Consider the following 23,018-nt stretch of genomic DNA (forward strand, 5'->3'; position numbering starts at 1 on the left):
AGAGAGAGAGAACACTAATTTTAGTAAATGTTATGAAAATATAGACTATATAGGAATTTTATGTTACCTAAACTAAACAAATCTAAAACAGATATGTCAGAATCTATGTCTATTTCCTTTGAGGGTCAAACAGTTATACAAATGGTAAATATACATTTTGTTTTCTTATAGCTATTTTCCCTACAGATCTCTGAATAATTTGGGAAAACAGATATGCTTTAGCTGAAGGTTGTCTGAATAAAATCTCTAAATACTAATAGGATCATGTCTTACTCAATTAATTTATATATGGATGGATGTTTGTAAAATCCTGAAAATAAAATTTGTATTCATTTACAACAGGGCTGCTAAGTGAAATCCACATAACCCATTTCTACATAAAGAGATAGTACTCCATGTAATGTTTACTTTCAATCATTTAGACATGTTATACTGACACATCATCAAACTGGCAATTTCTTTACCTTCATTGGGATTTTTTTGTCTTTAGACTCCTCAACTATACTAGACAACTTCCTGGTTTGGGAATGAGAAGACATTGTCCACATTTGCATTGCATTAAAGTACCTGCCTTTTTGTTGTACACTTACAGCTGCTTTCTTTTGGCTATTGGTGTTTAGTTATACTATGTCATAAAGACCACTTTAGCCGAAACCGGTTTGGCTCAGTGGATAGAGCGTCGGCCTGCGGACTGGAGGGTCCCAGGTTTGATTCCGGTCAAGGGCATGTACCTGGGTTGCAGGCACATCCCCAGTGGGAGATGTGCAGGAGGCAGCTGATCAATGTTTCTCTCTCATCGATGTTTCTAACTCTCTATCTCTCTCCCTTCCTCTCTGTAAAAAATCAATAAAATATGTTTAAAAAAAAACAAAACAACACTTTATTTTCAGACATTTTTTAAGATCCCATATTCAGGATTCATTTAAGTATAGAATTGTCAGTTCTTGGCACCCAAGACATCCAGAAAGTAAAAGCTTCAATCTCATTAGGGAAAACTGCACAGTAACCTGCAGACAGGGCGTTTAAACACCTTTATTAAACCGTTCTCAATCCTCGGGCACTGCAGCACTTCCCACTTGCAGCAGCTTCAGGCAGGTGACTGCCTCAAAGGCTGGAGTAGATTTTACAGCCCACCAGCAACTGGGCATGGAAGAATTAAAGAACAAAACCCTGAGCTTTTAGAGCCAGGAATATGTTTGATAGGAGCTAGCATAGTGGTAGTTCTGTGTTCCAGAGAAGCCTTTTTAAAAGCATATTCAACCCCAAATATATAATGCTTTATTTCTGCCATAAAGCCAGTTTACATTTTCAGTCCACCACCACAGTTAATAGAGACAGGAGTAATTGTGGCTAGACAGCACATAAAATGAAAACTTTGCTATTCTCTAATTGACATAATAGCCCAGACACAAGAAAGTAGTCTTTATAACACAGTATAGCTAAACACCAATAACCAACAAATGAAACCTTAAATTTAACAAGATTTAAATTTTCATCTCTAAAAATTTTTTTAACTACACTATTAAAGAATTCATCCAAAAAAAGAATTCATCCATTTTCTAGAGCTACAGTGTCCAGTATTGCAGCCATCAGCCACATTCAACCACTGAGCACTTGAACGTGACTAGTCCAAATGGAGATGTGCCATAAGTGTAAACGCCACACTGGAGTATGAAAATTTAGTGAAAATTTTACATTCTTTTTTAAAATAGCTAATGTTGTGTACACTTTGAAATAATACTTTTGATATATTGGTTTAAATAAAGTATGTTATTAAAATTAATTTTACCTGCTTCTTTGTATTTTCTAAATGTAACTACTAGAAAATGTAAAAGTGCATATGCAGCTTACATTTGTGAGTTACTTTATATTTTTATTTCTCTAGAGGCTAAGAGACTGTATCAGTGTAACTATGCTGGAGTTCGAACTGTTTATATTTTTGCCAGTTGTCATAGTTCATTAGTCACTAGTTCAAAATGTATAATGTGGGTTCAAATACTTCCCAATGTATATTTTTTTTTGCTTCACCCCACTCGTGTTAAACAATCATTTTCCTCTACTGAGAATTCCTTTCCCACTTTGCCTACTTGGCAAATTCTTCTTACCTTTTAGTAATCAGTTGAAGCATTATTTTCTCAGTAAAATTTTCTTGGAATTCCCTCATCTCACACCTGTACCCCAAGTAAAAATAAACACTCTGTCCTTTAGGATATGACAGTATCATACTCCAAATCTACTGAATGCCTACAGTTTGCTGAGCACAGGGATAGGTAGTGGAAGTATGCAAATGTGAACAATAGGGAAATGAACCCTGTGCCTGTAGTGCTTGCCTTTAGAGTGGAATGCAGACAAGTTATCACCAGGCACAAATTGATATAGAAAATGTTGTAACAGGACAGATTCAGGGAGCATATCATAAACATACCTTTCCCAGGCTACTTCTTTTTGGTAGATGAACGTAGTAAACCTGCATTATAAGTATGTGATCCCAAGGAAACCCTTGGCTCATAAAAATACTCATGTTTAGTATATGAACTGAAGGGCATTTTTTCCCCCACTTCATAATTGGTTAAAATGAGAGTTATTTTCAAAATACAAATTACTGGGAGGGGGTTGGGAGACTGGGTAAAAAAGGTAAAGGAACTGCGAAGTATAAATTGGCAGTTACAAAATAGTCAAAGGATGGAAAATACAGCATAGGCAATACAGTCAATAAATTGTAATAACTGTATGGTGTCAGGTGGGTACTAGACTTATCAGGGGGATCCCTTCATTAAGTTATATAAATGTCTAACCTTTATGTCTAACCTGTACACCTGAAACTAAAATAATATTCGATAGCAACTGTAATTTAAAAATAAAATAAATAAAAATTACTGAATAGGCAATCTTATATTACATATATGCCCCAGTATTCTCGCAATGACTCTCCTAGCCAGGAAATTTAGGTATTGATTTTTTAAAAACAAAGAACAACAAGAAAATGGCTCCAGTTAGCATGATTAAGTAAACATGAATTCTACAAAAGGTTTGCACTTAATTTAACATTAATGTACTATCAAGAAGAGCTCAGGATTTCAATAATTGGATTTCTGTGAGACTGAAAAGATAGATAAATAATAAGAGGTAACTTTGTTAAGTCATCTAACATATGGCAGTGGACTTCTTAACACTAGTGTTGGAGGGCAAGACAGTTAAGTGTAACTTAACTTATTAGGAGATACAACCAATCTCAATGATCTAAACCCCACTTAAGAAGAAAAAAATAAGCTTTTTAAAGCAACGTTTGAGCAGTCCAAATATCTGTCCCAAAGTCTATGCACTAAGGTTCATAGGCCTTACTTCTTGGTGAGCACAAGTCCCTTATACAGAACAGATTTTTACTTTAGATTGAATCTGAAAAGTGAGGCTATCTGGATTCCTAGCCTGCACCAGACTAGAAGCTGCCAATCAGAAGAGGAGGAGGATATTAGAGGCAGGCATGCTGGCAACAGAGAAAGGACAATAGATTGTTGTTTTAGTGAAGTTGGGAAGAGAGAAACTACAAGATAGAGATAATCACTAGGTCATTGTGTCCTAGAGTCCTTCAATGCAGTGATTCGCAACTTAACATACTCCTGGGAGCATCCCTAACACCTAGGAAGGAGCCTAATATATGATAGGAACTTGATATATGTGTTGAATCCACTACAACCTACTACAATCAATACTTGAAGTAAAATTAAAGTATTTTTAGGAAAAAGCTGAATGAAAGTCCAGTAAACTGCCTAAGAAAATAGCATTTATAATAGATTTTAGAACTTTGTATAACAGTTAAAAAACAGTTTTTTAAAAAGTGAGTTTGACTCCTTAAAGGGCCAAGCTCAAATTATGCTGTAACTGGAACAGTTTGCTTTGGGTCAATCCTGGGAAAATGATGCATTATAGAACAGCAGATTTGTTATGTTACCTAGAGATTTCAAACTGTGGTATATGCAAATAATAAGCTATCATCCGAGGTTTAAACTATATATGATAGCAACTGACTGCACAGTTGAATCACTAGGTTCATGTAAAATAATTGTTCTAAAATGCACAATTACCATTAAGCAAAATAGTCCTATCATGTGCCCAGCACTGTGCTCGGTGCTGGATTTATGAAGTATTAATTTTAAAAATTGCTTTCACTTTTAAGATTATGAAGTTATTCCAAAACTCTCATTCACATTTTTAAAGGTTAAATGAAATTTTAAATGCGCAACACAGCCATTATATAACAGGCATAGAATACTGTTTTAGGACTTGTATAATTTTTTTAAAAGTCACTAGCAACTCTTTTCAAAGAATAGAATTCAAAAGGATATGAAAACCTACATGCAAGAATGGAGTGCCTCATCGCTCATTTGCTTCGTGTAATAAGTGTTCTATTGAACACAGGCATGCCATTTCAAAGCTAAGGCGAGGCTAAGCTGCACTTTGACGTTTTTGTATTAAGCGCAATTTCAGCAATGGCACTCATTCCTCGGGTAGTCTTTCAAGGCGAGTTACTAAATGCTAGATGCCAGAGTCGAAAAGCAACCTGATATCTGGGGAAGTATTGAAGGGGCGTTAATAAATCTAGTGAGCCGTTTGGGGAGTGTTGAGGATAAGGTTTTATAACAGCAAACGTAAGAACGGAGAAATTATGGTTTCCTAGGACTCTCTCCTCCCTCCACTTTCTCTCTTCACCAATCCATATCCCCCCGAATTAGAGGCGGGTTCGGCAAGATTAGGCTGCAGGAAACACAGAGGCTCCGCAGCGCTGCCGCCGGGGCCTCGTGATGTAATTGTTATTTCTTATTCCGAGACGGAGCCGAAGCAGCTGCCAAAGCGGGGGCAGCCGTTCCTCTAGCCGCGTCCTTAGGGTCAAATTCTTCCCGGGATGAGAGGTTCGCGGACGGGCTCCGCCGGAGACTTCGCCGAGACAAAGCCGCCGGAGCCCAGCCGCGCTCCCGGGTGCGCTGCGCGTCCGAGGCGCCGAGCGCGGCTCCCCGGCGGCCTCCCTCCACGATGCCACCTGGAGTCCCTCCACGTTCATTCCTGGGCGCCTACTACGTGCTGGGCGTGGGGTCCAAGTGACCTGGAGTTAGTGCCCGTCCCCAAGATTAAAGCAGGACTCGCAGATTACCAGGAGGAGGAAGTCGGGGTGAGGGAGCCCAGGGAGCGGAGTTGTGGGGTGAGATGGGAGGAGGGACGCCCCGGCGCCAGCACTCGGGCGGGGAGGCTGGGCGCCCCGGCCCCAGGTGGTGCCCCCAAACAGAGCCCGTGGCCTTTGTCACCAGAACGACGCCCCGGGCCCCATGGACGGGGGGGCTGTCCAGGCGCCGTGCGGTCGGGGGCGGCGGGACCAAGCCGGGAGCCCGGGGACGGCTCGGCGCGAGGCACCCACCTCCCCGGCCGCCGCGGGGCCCCGCAGCCCCCGCCCGGGAGGGAAACCGCACCAGGGGGGTCCTCAGCTCCCGCGAGCTGCGCGGACCCGAGTGGCGTCCTCCGGCCCCGGGGACAATGGAGGGAGGGGAAAAAAGGGTTAAGAAACTTGGCTGAAGCGCTGAATGGCGTGGGGCGGCGAGGGGAGGGGCTGGGCCGCGGCCGTCGGCGGCGGAGGGAGGAGCGCGGCTGCGGGCGGCGGGAGCGAGGCGCTCGAGTCAGCCGCGCAGGCATTGCAGCAGAGCCCCGAACGCGGGAGGCGGCGGCGGCGAGGTCGGGGGACGACACGGCCCACGCCCGCCCGTGGCCTCGCGTCCGCCGCTGCGCTCGGAGGAAAGAGCTCGCCGGGGGAGGTCGGGCGCGGGCGCCTCCGCGGAGCAAGCCTGACGGAGCCCGGGCGCGGAGCCGCGGCGGCTCGGGTGAGTGCGGCCGCAGCCGGGGTCCGAGGAGCGGCGGCGGCGGCGGCGGCGGCGGCGCCACCGGAAACGGCCCGGAGCGCGGCCCGCGGCGTTGGCGTGGGCGGCAGGGCCTCGGGGCGTCGGGGCGTCGGGGCGCCGAGGACCGCGCGGCCGGCGGCGGGAGCGAGTGCGGGCGGCGGGTGGGCTCGGCGCGGGGGCAGCGTTCCCGGGGGGTCCCGCCCCTCCCGCCGGCTCCGCGTCTCCCGGGAACTCTCGGGGCCCGGGCGGCGGGCCCGGCAAGTTGTGCGGCTGGCCCCGGGCTCGCCGGCCGGTCCGTGCCAGTCCCAGGTCGAGGGGCGGCCGCCGTGCGTCCCGCGAGCCGGGCGACCGGGCCTGGGTCGCGGCGCCCCGCTGCCCCCTCGGGCGCTTCTCGCCTCGCACCGCCCGGTCCTGCTGCCCAGGGCGTCCTGGGCGGCGCCGGGCGCAGCTCCTCGCCTCTCGCCGGTGCCTCCCTGCTCGGTGCTCGCGGGATTCCCGGACAGGAAAAGCCAGTAGGGAAAGGGACGGCGCCCTGGCCCCGCCGGAGCCCCAGGCCGGGTCGTCGGTCCTCGTCGTTGCCCTCCTGCGGGCCAGGCTCCTCGGACCCGAGGCCTCAGCCATCACTTTACCCGGAGCCAGAACCCCGGCTCGCGTTCAGTGAGTCCTGGGAGGCTGCTTCTCTCTCCTCCTGCATCTGCCTTCTTCTCGGGACTGTTGTTTTATGAAGGGTGTCCCTGGAAATAGTCTACGCATTCTCCCATCTTTCCCAGAGTAGTTTCCAAATTGTAGTCCAGTTGGTGCTCAGTCTGAAGGAACAAAGGAATCTACTGTGTCTTAGAGGCGAACAAGCTGGGAGTCGGTGACACATGTTGATCTCAGAAGCATTACAGGAGTTTCTACCTTCTAGCTCCTTAGTGACTAAATTGGGTTGTGAAGATAGTAACTAAGTACAGAATGATAAGTACTTTTGAGTTTTTAAAATATTGTTTTAATAGGACGTTGTATTTTGGAAAAAAATTAAGACGTTCCCAGCTACAAGGACTTTTTACTCGGTGCAACTAAGTTGGAGTTTGTTTCCAGTAATGTAAATGATTAAATGTGAGATTGTTCTGTCTTTAGAGGAAGAGAGACCGTCTATAGGTATCCAAAGTAAAAAGGTTATCGGGTTATATACGATAAATGCTCTTTATATTATGGGGGTGGGGGGGAATTCTTTAAAGTTATGAATTGCATTGAACCTGCTTATTAGTGAATCATAGGCTTAGCAAGTGGGTGGCATTTTCCTGATGTGATCATTCAATGTTTAATCACCAGTTTGCTACCTTTGTTGAAGAGACTGAACTAAGTGGACTTTTTAAACAAATGGTGCTTCAACTGCCTAGCACCTAATGTGGGTTGCTGCCTGTAGTATGTTGAAATGTAACTTGCACTGGTTTTGCCCAGCCATTAGGTAATGGGGATTGGGTTTAACTGGTTCAGAGGCTAGTGGCTTCATGACCAATAGTAACTTTTCTCTGCCTGGAATTAGCTCCTGGAGACAAAGAAGGGTCAGTCAGCAGAACAGCTACTGCCCTGCAGGCTGCAGAATTGTTAGTCTGTTTCATACATTCTCATGGGGAAAGACCCCTTTCCATACTTACCTCTGGAAGTGCCTGAGGTATGTGAGGGGAGAAAAATAAAAATGAAAATATAGATGGTTGGTTTTACTCAAATGAATTCTCTATAGTGCCTTTGAGGTAGTTGAAAACCAGATTTTACACCTTGCTTTAGACCCACTTCTTGCATGTGTCTCTGAACTATGCAGAACTTGGATTTTACTAATTTAAACACCCTAAAACATTGTAAGTTCCCAATAAAGAAGTGTCTTAAAAGAAGCTAAAGGCTCTTCTGACTCTTGGAGTTTTAAGAGCAAAACATCCAGATAAAAAATAACCTATACCACCACCTAGAGTCTGTTTGTTAGTTTATTGCTCCTGAAGTTTGCTTAAATTGACGTCTCTTGTGGTTACAATAGACCTAAAAAATGATTAAGAAGTGCTAGCTTACAAAAGGCCATCCAAGAGAACAAATATTTGTGTATTAAATAGCAAGTGTCAATTTAAATGATCCGTGCTACCTTTAGAATTGAATGCTATGACATATTAAGTTGAGTGGGCCGTTCTCCAAAAGATATTAATTCAGAAGAATTTAAAACAGGTATTCTCAGTTTGTGTCCCAAGGTAGCTCTCATTGTTTAAAGACTTTCTGCATTGTTACCAGAGATCCAAGAAATCTTCAAGAATCTAAATTCCATTCGGACTCCTTGAGGTCCAGGTGAAACAAAAGCAATGATAAAATAAAAGTATAAGGGAATGTTAAAACTCCAAAAAATTCTGGAAATTCAAAGGTAAAAGAGAATGTAGGCTATAGTAGAATTGTGGTTCAGAGATGCGAAAAGTAAAATCAACGTGAAATAAAGTGGTAATCTGCCTTGTTGGTGGTTTATAGATAATAAAGCAATCTGTTAAATGGGAAACCTTAGGAAGGCAGCCTTGTTGCCACGTGGCTTATATTGTCCATGGAGGAAGTAATGTTCCTCTTTAAATGCTATAACCCGAGAAAAAGAAGGCCTCCAGGATCTTCAATTAAATACCAGTCGAACAGAGAGAACTAGAACACTGTATTAATTCTGTCAAACATCACTATTTTAGAACATTGAGGACAACTAAAAATGAATTAACTCATATCTGAAAGCAGAATTCTATGGAAGGTGACAGATGAGGTAAAACATGTCAATCCAGTGGAATAAATAGGGAGATAAGGAGATGTCATCCTTGGCTCTCTGGAACTATTAGAGGGAAGAATGTTATTATTAATTATACAGATTCCATTGCAAATCAGTACTAGAAGATGCTGGCATAGAATAATTTTAAACTAGCGTGGCTAAGGATATCTGACATTAAAGGAATTAGGTTTTTAGTTTTAAAACTTTAAGATTGTAAGCAACTTAAAAACAATAGTTTGTGTATCAAGTTAAAAGATAATTCTGCCCAAAATAAGTTCAAAACATCTCATTTTTATGAAGAAAATTTGTTTAATTAAAATTTTGATAGGTTCAGTTTTGCCTTTTAAACTTCAGGAATAGTTTTTAAAGTGTAGGTTAATAGAGAAGAAGGAGTTCTAGTCTATGCTAAGCCTCTCTTTTTATTTGTCTCGCTCTCGTCTCCTTTTCTACAATAAATAGCTGCTACATCTTTGGATGTTTTTGTCTATGAAAAGCCTTCTTCATTTGTTGCTTCTATTCTTGGCTGTGGTTAGGGGGGTGAAGGTTCTTTACTCTTGTGCTTTTTCTATATGCCACTCCACGTGGCGTGGCTGATACACAGGGTAGATTTTGTTTTGTTTTAATAATGATTTACTGTTACATGGATGAAGACTGGGGAAAAAAGCATTTGCTCTTCTAACAAAGTCCTTTGTACCCATGTCTTCCAACTGGAGAAATATTTTTATGAAAAGCAACTTTTGATTACTATTGAAAAGTTGAACATTTTCAACAGAAGGGGGGGGGGGGAACTTTCAGGATAATGAGTTCAAAGGCGTGAATTGAATTGTTCAAGATGCATATCCTTAAGTTGAAGTTTTTGAAGGGACTGTGGGGGTGGGGAGCAAACTCATTCTGTAGTATTTAGGTAACACAACAATCAGAGAAATATAACACCAGGATAGTCACTAAGACTTGAGAAGGTAAAAATCAGGCATGTCAGATGATGAAGCAGGCTGTTGGAATGGAACTGAGGATTATGTTCAGAGGTTGCAATGAACAAAAAGTAAACGAGATAGATCTTGTTTCTGTATCCTGTTTGCATCTGATGCTGAAGCAGGGACATGAATTGCTGATGGTAATGGAGTCCCTTTTATAAGAGCAGCAATATGACATAAATAGTGGTTGTTTGAGGGGGAGCAATGACAAATTTCCCATTTGTGCATTGTACACTTTGTTTTTTAAATTTCTCTTAAATATATCTAACAGAGAATCAACATTGGTTGCCAGAATAGAACCAGAAATTATAGTTTGGGGAAAAAATGAATTAATATTAGATTTTTTTAAATTATTCTTTTTAAGATCTGGTATTTTCCAATGGTCTTATTTGAACATGGAAAACAGAATGTTGAGGTTTGGGTGGTTAACTGGAGAACTCTTTGATGGGATATCTGATAATAGGATATTTGATGTAAATAATTACAGAAAGGGTGGTTTTATTTTTTTCAAACTAAATATAAGGATTGAGATAAGTAGGACCTTATACTAATTGCTGTCATTTATATATAGTACACACTGCATTATGCAAATTCAAATGGGTTCCTATACTATTTTGCAAATAGTAAAAATAAAGCACTACAAAACTTGTGGTATTTTAGGAACATAAGATAAGTTTTTTAAGTTCGTAAAATACTGAGAAGAACAAGAATGAGGAAAATGTAAATGTTACACGTTTTACAACTATATTAGGATTTTGTTAAAATTAATACTTTGAACCATGCTGGAGATAACATTTAGTCTAAAACTAGAAGCAATATAGTGAGAAACAGATTTGAAGAATTTGGAAGACTGGCAATTCACAGATATAGAAAAAAGTCACTTTTTGGATATATGAAGTAAAAAGGACTCATTCTGTTTACTTAGTAGTATTAAGATATTTTTAAAAGGCTGTAACAGATTTTAACATGGATTGTTCTTGAAGATAATTTTATAGATAATCACCTGTTAAAGAAATTATAATTCATCTGATTTGTTTTTTGGTCAAAATAAATTTAAGAACTCCAGAATTTGTTGAAGCTTCAGCTAGGAAGATGCTTGTGGTATCCATCCATCCAACCAACCATCATCCCTCCCTCCCTTCGCACCTTCTTCCCTCCACTTTCCCTCCCTCCCTCCCTCCTTCCTTTCCTCCCTCTTTCAATAAATAGGGCTAGAATAAAAAAACATTTTGTTAAGAAACTTGGAAATAGAATTGCTTCTCTAACAGGGTTAATAGTTATGTTTTGAATTCTTTGTATGCCTCTAAATAAAGTTCTAAATTAAAACCCATATTCCTCTTTAGCTTTGTGTCATTTAGCAAAAATACATTTAAGAATGGAAGGAAGAGACCCTTATTTGACTGAAATTCCAGGTCATTCGTGTGACTAAGCCTACTGTCTCAAGAAATCTTAAACTGGAAGCCTGTTGGGAATTTGAGTCATCAGCTTAAGATACCATGGGGACTAGGACAATTCTCATTGACCTGATGTTGGTGTTTATTCAGAGCTTTGGTGGAAAGGAGTCTTTCACCCTTGAACTTCTAATTAAGAAAGTCATTTTTTAGTTACCTGTTAAATGATAATTCAAGGCTACTCCTTGTTTTCAAATCTATAATTTGCTAATGGGTTGAGAACAACTCGGGAAATAAGGAATTAGAAGTTTTTGTTTTTAGTAGTGTGCTTTGATTATTCTACTTTTATTTTCTTTAACAGCTAAAATAGATAAAAGGAAAACTTAAGCCTCTTTGTGGGTAAGCTAGTTTTTTGTAGTTGTGTGCTTTTAATTGTTGAATTTGCCTCTACTGTACTAACGTGAACATGTTAATGTTGCTGAATTTAAAAAATCAGATGATAATTTAGCACTGCGATAGTAAGTAGGAAACTGCATTTATATTCAACCTTAAAATGAGAATAGTATTATAATTGTTTTGGTGATTTAATGACAATATAGATAAGAGCCTGACATGTAACAGGACACAATAAAAGTTGAAGAGTCAGAAGTTCAGAATAAAATGGGACTTCTCTCTTGAGGAATCTTATCTAAAAATCAAGAGATGTGAATTGCTTAAAGGATTACAACTGCTTTTTGAAATGCAGTCTTTAATGTTCTACAATAAAGTGGTAGATTTATACAGTGGAAAAAAGACAAATTAAGGAATGGAAGGAGGACAGAAAAAAGTGGAGAAAAATTATTTGAAAACATGTGAAACACTCCCAAATGGAATATAGAAATATCTTCAAAATAAATTAATCACAGTTATATTTTTACCCCTAAAGGGAATATTTGCACAATGGGTCATGTAGGTTCAAATTTGATTTTTGAAAAGCATTTTAAAAGTATTTTTGTTTTGTTATTCACACATACTTTTCTAGCTTAGATTCTGCTACTAAAACAATATGATTCAGATAAAAGGAGCATCATTTTATTTATCTGGGCAACATCCATAGAGTCTGTATAACGGAGTAAGATTTGATTTTTAAATTCAGAAATTCTGACTATACATCAATATATGCTCTTGTTGACAATAAGCAGTAAAGATTTCAAGCCTGTTGTTTTAAAAGGAGAGTAGAGATGATTGGGTAAAAACTTGAACTATAAAACAGTTGTTTTCTAGTTACTTGCCTTTAGCCTTTTTTATTGGGATGAAGAGCAGGGAAAGGAAGATGATTTTATGCTGGTCACTTGACAGTTCCCCAGTGACATATAGGTATCATTTTCTCTATTTTACAGGTAAAGAAACCTACTAGTAGTCTGAGAGATGTCTTAGTAACTTGCCTGAGGTCACAAAGCTAATTTCATTGATAACAATTTGCTTTTTCCTGAGAGTATGCCATCATTTGAAGAGAAAAGCAGTCTCTCTTTGATTTTTAGAAAGTCATCAAAAAACCCTCCTCGCAGTCTGATGGCCACAGAACTCATGCAGCACATAGTCTACCTAGCCTGGATTCTCAGACCAGTCTTGCTGGGAAGGATATCCTTCCAATATATGATTTGTGCAGCAGTTGATGTCAGTTGTCAGAGCTGATGTCCTGCTCCCTGTGCTTACTGGGGAAATGTCTTCACTAAGAGCAACTATGCAATGCTAACCTCTGTGAAGTGTACCACAGAATTACCATAGTGTTCTTTGGGGCAGGGAAAGCAACTGTTTCTTGATATAATTCATTAAAATAGCTTGTCATGGTCTTAATCCAGGTATTCCCAAGGCTAATTATATTTGCCTACTTCAAGGAGCAGTTGTAGCAAATTCAGAGCTATAGCTCTTCTTGGTTGAAAAGTTAAACCTCCTGACTATTACAGTTCTTTATGTGATTTTTTTTATTGCCCTGTCTTCATCCACAATAATTTTATTTTAAAGACTATCCTATACTAATAAGCTAGGTTTTGCAATAAAAAGAGCAATTGATAGTGCATTTGTAGTTTACCAGAGGGAAGCAGAAATAGAGAGATGAGGAGTATTTGGCTTCATTTTGGGAGTAGACCATGGTGAAGAAAGATTTTTGAGATAACGGAGGTGTGTAGCATAAAGTATTTTTAAAGTACACATCAGGCATGTTCTTTTATTGTTGAGGTAATGAGAAATGTGGTTATAAATCTCTCCAAATCTTTTTACTTGCCTCATTTAAAATTTATGGAATTTTGAACCCAAAAGAATCAAGCTGAGTGGTTCCCTCTACACTAAAAGGTATAGTCAAATTGAAACTATATTGGAGACGTAAGTCTCCTATACATAATATTTCCTAGTGAGCTTTGGATTTTTGAATTGCCAAGTAAATGTTGGATAAACAAAAGTGTTTGTATAAAAGCTGCATAGAAATGTTTTACTATGATTTATTAAGATAATATATTGTATCTAGCCAAATAAGAGAGATATTGTTTTAGTGAACAGTCTGGGGGAAAATATATATTTCTGGAGTTCAGATATATATAAATAAAATATTCTTTCTTTAATCCATTCATGCCTTTTTAAAAGTTTAATTAAAATAGACAAGGATTAAAGATCGAAGTTTTTTTATTCACCACTGTCCAGTGTTACTCAGGCAAAACTCAAGCAATGAATGCCCCATTGTTCACTTCGTTAGTAAAATGTTACTCTTACCTATCTTGCTAATCCATGGTTGACCAGAATTGCTGTAACGTTTTCTTCTTTTTTAATATATATATATATATATATATACCAGAAGCCCGATGGCACGAAATTCACGCAAGGGGCTCAGCCCTTGCAGCCGCAGTGGCTTGCCTTGGCCCTCGCAGTCCTGGCTATGTCCGGAAGGTCTTTCGGCTGTCCGGTCTAATTAGCATATTACTCTTTTATTATTATAGATAGTTGTTGTTTTTTTTGACTTGGGCTTTCACAAATTGAAGTAATTTCATAGAAACCTTAGGTTTTTTGGTTGGAAGGGAATTTGATATGGATGCTCTGGGTTTAAACATACTGTCTCAGAGGTACCTTGTTCTACTTCCCCATTATTAAACAAGTCAATTTATAGAGGCATCTTGCTTAATGAAAAGCACATAGGATAGGTGGTTGGTGTGGACTGTATACTAAATAGTGATAAATGCTACCATTTAGTACTGATACACCTTTTTTTCTTGGTCTTTTTTTTCTTTATTTTTGTTTCCTCTTCCCCCTATTTTTCCTTCTCAATTTCTCATTCTTTTTTATTTTTATTCTTTTTTATTAAGGGTATCCTTGTGATACAGTTAGGTAAATGATTAATTTCACATTTTTATTATTGTTGGTAATTAACAATTTCTTAAACATTTATTGTCTACATTTTACACAGGAAGAAATTGAGCCCTAAGAATTTAAATAAATCTTAAACTTATATAGCTAGCAGTTGGGTAAACCCAGGATAAGAAACCAAGTCTTAATTTATTTCACACTTTTTTGGTTTTCACTAAATCAGTCTCAGAATGAGGGGCTTGTGTTTCAGGTGTTAAAGAGTAGTCCAAGCAAACACATAGGAAGGATCTATGATGACCAGAAGGACTGTGCCTTCTTAAGGAGATTAGAAAAGGCCAAATTATATCATCCTTGTTTTTGTAGCCTGTTTTCTTCGAATGCTATTGAAACATGGTCTTCAGAACAGTCTTATGATTTATTTGATATTCTGGTACTTGGAATGTACTTTTTAGGCTGAGAATTTAAAAAAAAATTTTACAGTACACGTGAACATCTGTTCCTCAGCTTTGTTTCTGCATGTATACACATTTATAGTTCTATTTTAAAAATCAGCAGGGGAAATTCTTTTTGTAGATTAACAGAGCCAGGTACCTTTAGTCAACTAGTATGATCAGATTACTCACAGGCCAGCTCTACTTATTATTGAAAAGTAATGTCCTAAAACCATTAGTGGAGGTGAGTGGGTCTTTGGGTTTAATTTGGAACATAATGCGAAGATTATGGAACCCATTCCTGTATTTTCCTATGAATAGGTAACAAGATGAGAGGCCACTGTGTGGACCTTTGCTGATAATGTGCCCTGAACCAACTCTCTAGATCTACCCCCTAGAAAGCAAGCAAGAGAGAAGAGATCTAATGGTAGCTGTTTATTTGGGCCATAGACAGACCACATTCCTGACCTTGGTTAAACAAACAGGAAAGAAATATTCCCACTTATGGGATAGTGGGGAAGAGAGCGTAGATGCTGAGACAGTCTCCAAGCCTCTAACAAGATCCGATTTGTCTCTCATGGTTCTCTTCATTGTAATTAATGGTCACACTTGCTTAGTGTAATGTCTGTCTTCCTCGGTGAAGGGTAAGCCCCATGAATAGGAGTATATTCATCAGTGTGTTGTCCGTGCTGTAGTTGCCTGGCACAGAGAAGGCTGTTATAAACATTTTTGAATTGCACTGTACCTATGCCAGCTCTTGAGAAAATCTGGCTTTTTTTCGGGGGAGAGTCAGGAATGGAGCCTCTGTGTATTTATATATAATAGCTGCTAATTATTATGTATAAGTTGTGCATAATAGCTGCTGTTCTACATTTTTTTCTTTAATGTATTTAAATTAGAACTTCTAAAAGGAATAATATTCCTTCCTTAAAATGTATCATCTTTTTACAGGCATATTAATTATGAAGGGACAACTGAACCTAACTGTTGGTGACATTATAATTACTTGGCACTTGCGATTATTTTGTAATGCTCTTTCTTTAAAAACACTCAATTTATAATAGATTAGAAAACATGGTCAACAGAATCTTTGGGGGGCATTTAAAATTTTTTTTTAAGGAAATGAAACAAAATATTTCTAGAATCTTATAGTCAGGTTCCTTAGTCACTTCCAGTTGTCATAAGAATCCACCAGTTTGACACATTTAATGGCGTTGGATTGATGAGTTGGGAAGGAGGGGGCCTCTCAAATCTCATGTCTAGAGTAAATTTTGACATTCAATAATCTTAAAAGTTAAAGGGTATCAAGAATGACTTGATTCAAACCAGTAAGTTATAGGACTTTAGTATATGAAGCCCTTTTGTTATTTTTTATAAATTGAGATTTGTTCTTTTCTAGAGGTGAATTTTCTTTTAGAACACTGTCATGTTCAACTAGATTAATAATGCTAAGGCAGAAGAGAAAATTATTTTAAAATGGAGCTCAGAAATTTCCAGACTAGCAATTTTCAAATGCTAAAGAAAATGTATAGATTATCTGGGTTATATATTTACAGCACTGAGATTTAACAAATGCTCTTAAAATATCTTTAACCCATTTTCTTGTTCTGTGAAGACAAAGTTTTTTTACTAAACTTAATTTTGCTTGGAAGTAGATGTCTTTTGTAAACAGAAAAACCATCTCTTCTCATGGTTCATATATTTTTCTGTGTAGTCACATGCTTATAAGTCATAGGAAAAGAAGATATATAGACTAATGGACTGTTGTCCTCAGTAAAGAGTAAAAACTTAGAACACTATCCTATATAATCAAAGCCTACTATGCAAATCAACCTAACAGCAGAACAACCAGTGGAATGACCAGTCGCTATGATGCACACTGACCACCAGGGGGCAGACTTTCAATGCAGGAGCTACCCCCAGACCTCAGGTCCCAGGCCAGCCAAGGTGGGTGCCAGCTGGGGCCCCCAATCACCCTGCCAGTTGCCCTGCAGATCGGCCCTCTTTGCCTAGGGACCCTAACCGTGCACGAATTTCGTGCACAGGGCCTCTAGTGTAGTATATCCTTCTTTGTGCTTTCATCAGTGCATATCCTGAGTATCCAAACTGCCTTTTTCTTTCTTTGCAAGTCAATATGTTATAGAGTGCATCAATTCTATACATTAATATGAATTTTTCACTGTTGAATTCCTCAGCAGAGATGCAAACTTATTTTCTATTTTCATGAACAGACTCTTATAACTAAGGCATGATGTCTCATTTAAATTAACATTATTTGCCAGTGCACTAAAAAAATGCAAATGAGACTCTAAATCATTGCTTTGCTGCTACAAGTGTTTGTTTTAGTTTTGACTACTCATCCATCTGTGTGCTTTACATTTTATACATCTTTGTGTATGTTCCTCCAATAGATACTTTCCTTTGAACGCATTATTCTAATAACATGAACACATTCACTTTGAGTTTTAAACTCTTGTACCACAATCTCTTTCTTCCTCTTAAAAAGTAGTGAATTTTGTCCCAATGACAAAATTATTCATCATTTCATCACAACTCTGAATAATACTTCATTTGAAAACTATTATCTCTTCCATTTTATAATTGCGCTAACCTGTATGGTTCCAAGTTGCTAAAGGCAAAAATGACAATATTTGTTAATATTTGAAAATAGGCATTGGGCCTTTGGGAAGTCAGCCAAAAATATGAAATTAAAATCTGACTTTAAATTTTTTGAAAATGTAAAATTGATAGGCTTTTTCTAACAAGTTATAAATAGAAATCCAAATTTTATTTTGTTAATTGACCTTTAATTGTATAGAATAGTAAAATGTTTTGTAGTTATATAAAGTGGAAAGAAACATAATAAGACACATTATTATATACTAACACAAAAATCCCCCTGTGATAATAGCTTGCTAGTTTCGACTACATTTCATTTCATTTTGCAGTGAATTTTAAAGTTTTTATTTTTTAGACTTCTGATAAATGTGAACAGCAATCCATATACATATAGGTGTAAAAATAATTTTAACAATAACCAGCTGTGAATTTGTCCATTGAGGTTAAGTAGCAACTTGTAATTGCTTTCTGGATCTTAAGTCATTTGCCCTATTGAATACTTAAATAAATCATCAGGGAAAAAAATGTATTTCATGCATATTGCTGTTTAAGTGTTGCATAATTTAGCAGTTCTAAACAACCATTGCTACTTTTAAAAAGAAAAAAAGTAGTGAGGGGCTAGAAATTTTTGGTGTGGGAGAAAAGGAAAAAATTACTTCTAAACTCTGTTGATGGGCCCGTTTATTTTGCTTTAGATCTATGTGTGTGGTGTAGTCGTGGTAAAATGTAATGAGTTGTGGTGAAAACATTAGTAACCATAATACACTGCTGGGTAGTTTATTAATCAGAGGTACCATGGAGAATAAAAGATTAGAGCTAGAGAGTAGATAGATTCAATGAGGCTCCTCTGATGCCATGAAATGGGAGAGTCATTTAGTGTTTTCGGGCTTCAGTTCGTAAAAAAGTCGGTGGACTAGATTGATAATTTGGTTCTTCTCTGCTGTAGACTCTCTAAGAATCAGTATCACTCCAAAAGTGAAGTCTTACTGTTGTATGCTTTGAGCAACAGGGTGCATAGAGCTAAGGGTTGGGAGGATGTTCCTTACGATTTTTTGAGCATGGCATTTAATATTTTATAGCAAAGTTTTTAGTTTAGCATAATTGAACTTGTACTAGATAGGGTTAATAGACTAGAACAAAAGGTCAAAGCATAAGGCATTAGGCTTAATTAAGGGAGAGCAGGAGTGGCAGGAGTGTGTGACAGTTAAATGGGTTTCCCACAGACTAATGTCGGTTACAGTGCAACCATGCCTCAACTTAAGTGGGTTATTTTGTGCAAAGGGCAGCAGTGATTAGCAGTTTGACATGCCAGACACTTCTGGCCAATCCCATCTGTTTTAGAGGTTAAAAAAGCACACCTTTATGAGCTGATGGATTGATTTGTGTGCCCGTCTGGTAAAGATTAGAAGTCCAAGGCCAATGCAGTAAATGTCAGTTATAGAATATTGTACTTTCCTCCTTGGCTCATTGTTTTAACCGCCAACTGTTTTATAATGGGAGATAATTGCTATTTATGGAATTGAATGCAAGATGGGTGGGGGAACAGGTGAGAGAGGAAGAAAAATATTTCCTAAATGGAATTGTGTATTAACATATTCTCTAGCAGGTATTTCAAATGGAGAGATGGTCTACTCTAGATAACACTTGATTTTATGGAGTGTTTATGGCTTATTCCCTATAGTTGGAGTCACATAGTTCTTTTCTGAGTGTTACCTAAGCAACCCTGTCAGTCCAGGATTTAATTTTATATACTCAACTGGTAAGTACTCAGGTACCTCTTTTACAGACTAATGGATAGTTTACCTCCAAACCATCAAATATATTTAAGAAATGTAATATTTTGTTCATTAACCTCATGGGGAAGAGGAAGGGAAAAGAAAAACTAGAAAGACACACACACGTGGCTTTGTGGGCAGGATTTACTAGGCTCACCTGAGGTTGATGCATTGTGTTAAAATTAAGTGTGTCTAAACCTAGACTCAGAGTTATCTCTTTATTTAACTTTGAGATCTGTAAGAGTGATGCCATTAATATAGTTTATTTTCAGTTCAAGGTTGTAGCCCATTTAAAAATACGCAAAGGCTTTAACACATCCATGAAAAGGAAAATCCTAATTTTATGTAGATGAATTAGAGCTTAGGAATTGTGATCATAATCAATGAGCTTTAGGAGTATAAAGCTTTCAGTCTTTTGGGTGGACAGAGGAAGTATTTGAGAAATAACAAAGTTATCTTTATCATCAAATTACTACCAACCTAAAATTTGAATTCAGATAAAAATATAACCAAGAACATTGGAAATAATATTAGAAGATTTTGATTGGCCCCCTTGCTTTTATACTTCTCAAAGTATGTGAACCATGAATTGCCTGTTACATAATTATGCAGATTACAGTTGACCCTTGAACAACACCTGGGGTTAGGTGTGCCTTCTCCCTCCCTAATTGCTCCCCCCCAGTTGAAAATCCCTGTATAACTTTTGACTCCCCATAAACTTAAGTTGTCCTTCATTATCCTCAGAGGATTGGTTCCAGTACCTCTGTGGATACCAAAATCCACAGATGTTAAAGTCTCTTATATAGAATGGCATACAGTTGGCCCTCCACATCCACAGATCCTAATTGTGGATCAAAAATAGTACAGGTATTTATTGAATATAAATATCTGTGTATAAGGGGATCCACATAGTTCAAACCCATGTTGTTCAAAGGTCAACTGTAGATATATTGTATTAGACCTTAAGTTGCTTTTTAAAGAAAGAAAATTAAAATATCTAAACAGGATATGGTCACTGAACGTTACATGTGATTCATAATAGTAACTAGTATCTTTAAAAATATTTTTTATTTTACTACTGAGAAATTCCAAAGGAAATTGGCTTAACTTATAAAGAGAAATTAAGGTGTTTATTTCTCATTTAGAAAAGACAAAGTAACATCATATTATTGGAGTTTATTTAGGATTATGGTACTTAAATATGTATTCATCCTGTGTTTTTTGTGGAGTAGCATCAAATGAAACAATTTGGATCCATTATAGATTTACACGATAAAGGTCTTGCCCTTCTACCAAGGGAGAGAAGGTATAAAGGCATAAATTTTATAATACTGTTTCTCTTTCATTAAATCATTTCTAAATTGCAAAAGATTGGCTTGAGTAGTATAAAAGTACTTGTGTAGTAAAATAAATAATGGAAATTTATCTAATTTAATGGACACATACTACTTAAATGAATTTCCTGCTGATATTATAATAAACCAAAAAAATTGGCATTCTACATTTGTGCCATTATGACAAACATTTTTAGTGTAACCTAGATTCCATTCTTTATAGTTTCCTTCCCTTTTCTCCAGTAAACTCAAGTGCCAATAATACCTTGTTTGTGTTAGAATTTTACTAAACTGAAGGAAAATATTTTGTAGAGTTAACTTGTTTTTGTGTGTTTTGATATATTCTGAAGTTTTTGAAAAATATATGTTGTCCCTTATAATCTATGGTCGTTAATTTCTGTCATTTTATTGTGCTTCCTTAGTTTTACTAATGTGGCATTATTGGCTTTGAGACATGCATGTTAAGTCTTCTGCTCCTCTAAGCAAATTAGTTGGACATATGCTTATTTAGGTTAAAAAAAAAAAAAAGCAAAAACTCTTAATATACAGATGCTCCTCAACTTATGATGGTGTTACATTCTGAAAAACCCATCGTAAGTTGAAAATACATTCAATACCTAATCTACTAATCACCATAACTTAGCCTAACCTACCTTTAATGTGCTCAGAACACTTCCATTAGCCTACAGTTGGGCAGTTATCTTGAGTTTCATCTCAAAAGTCATTGCCTTCCTCCTTTTCCCACTAGAAGCAGAAGACACAAATGAACATTTTGTAGACCTGATGGGATGTGAAAACAAAACACAATATCCAAAAAATGCTGGCAGCACAGTACACTGTAAAGTATCAGTTGTTTACCCTTGATAGCTGGCTGACTGGGAGCTGCAGCCCACTGCCACTGTCCATTGTCACAAGGGAGAGAGTATCATACAGCATTTAGCTAGCCCAGGAAAATACCAAAATTCAAAATTTGATGTATGGTTTCTACTGAATGCATTTAGCTTTTGCACTATTGTAAAGTTGAAAAAAATGATAAGTTGAACCATCAAAAGTCAGGGATTGTCTGTACTTAGGATGCTGTTTTATCAGTCCTTGTCCTAAAATTTTTTATAGCTTCGTAACCTGAATTTTAGTTGTAAGCAATTTTTATGAGACACTGGAAAAAAAGAATTGCCCTGTTTCATGTTTTGATTTTAAATGTTGTTAGGGTATAGAATTGTCATTTGTCTCTATTCAGGCAGATTGGTGTTAATAAGGAAACCGTAATATGTGATAAACTTATTTAAATATATAGTCTTAGTACATATTTATATTTGTAAAATTAATGTGTTTATATGTAATACATTTCAAATAGAGATGTACCTGTTAATTGCACTATGCATTTGGTGTCTCCTAATGAGGGAGGGAGAAGGTGCTACCACACTGTCTTAAGTAGATCATTCCTCCTGGGTAAATTGCATCATTTTCCTTGTTTTTTAATTATTTATTTATTTATTTTTATTTTAAAAAGAGGAAGGAAGAGGGAGGGAGAGAGAGAGAAACATCAGTGGTGAGAATCATTGATCAGCTGCCTCCTGCACACCCCACAACCCGGGCAGATGCCCTGGCTGGGAAACGAACTGTGACCTCCTGGTTCATAGGTTGATGCTCAACCACTGAGCCATGCTGGCTGGACATACATTTTACTTTTTTGTAATGTGACCTTGAGTCAGTGACTTCAGCCCAGAATAGTTTCAAAGTCATGTAAATAAAAGCAATTAAGGTATTATTTATCACCTTACATAGTTCAGATGGGATCTTATTGGATAGAGAGGTTTGTTTGCTTTATGTGGAAGGTCAGAATAAGGTTAAATTTTATTACGTAAAATGATTTGGTGATGTTTTTATTTAGCTGCTGAAAAAGTAGTGTCCTAATAGGAAATGATTTGGGGCCAAAAAACAAAACCCAAACCCACAAAAAAAAAACAGCAACACATTTTTTTTTAAGCAGTAGGAAGTCTCTTCAAGGTGTTTGTGTGTTTGTTTTTTCTAATAGTTAAAATTCTACTTTAAGGTGATACTTTCTGTCTTCTAAAGTTTGGGGAACATTGTGCCTTTAGTGTTGATACTTTTTTTTTTTTTTGCTGACAATGCTTTATTGGACGTCATGAATACAACTGACATGGAAATGAAGTGGATACAGTCATGCCCAACTGACATGCAGTTCACAGTTAATTGTGAGAGTTTGAAAAGTTAACAAGTGTGATTAGCATTTTTCATAAATATGATTTCTGAAAAACATTTTTAGTAACTACTTAGTTTAAAAAAATACATATTGATCAAAAGGAAAAACTCAAAATCTATTAAGTGGGTTATCCCTAGTGTTGATTCTAAGTATTTTGACTTACACAACATATAAGTGACATTTCCTGCTGCAGATGGAGGGTAGCTTAGGAGCTGCCAATATGTGCTTAGGGGATTTGTGTTAATGTCCATTTATCATGCCAATAGGGTGTAGGACCTCAGACAGTAGGAC

At 38.0% G+C, this 23,018-nt stretch overlaps 1 protein-coding gene across 8 annotated transcripts in view; it reads left to right on the forward strand.

The window, feature by feature from the left end:
* The first annotated feature begins 4,900 nt into the window (after positions 1-4,900).
* Positions 4,901-23,018, forward strand: part of NRIP1 (nuclear receptor interacting protein 1) — a 130,228-nt gene continuing 112,110 nt past the window's right edge. For 6 of the 8 annotated variants that reach the window (XR_011470301.1, XM_070405994.1, XM_070405996.1 and 3 more), the window contains exon 1: positions 5,695-5,864. The gene's annotated coding sequence lies outside the window, so the exon portion shown is untranslated. Of the gene's footprint in view, positions 5,165-5,694; positions 5,865-21,694; positions 22,720-23,018 lie in introns of those variants that run through there. The other 2 variants (XM_070405995.1, XM_070405997.1) reach the window with 2 other exon arrangements.

The sequence above is a fragment of the Myotis yumanensis genome, unplaced genomic scaffold (genome assembly GCF_028538775.1).
Source record: "Myotis yumanensis isolate MYYU_CA2020_CCGP unplaced genomic scaffold, mMyoYum1.0.hap1 SCAF_2, whole genome shotgun sequence".
In the NCBI taxonomy this organism is placed as follows: domain Eukaryota; kingdom Metazoa; phylum Chordata; class Mammalia; order Chiroptera; family Vespertilionidae; genus Myotis; species Myotis yumanensis.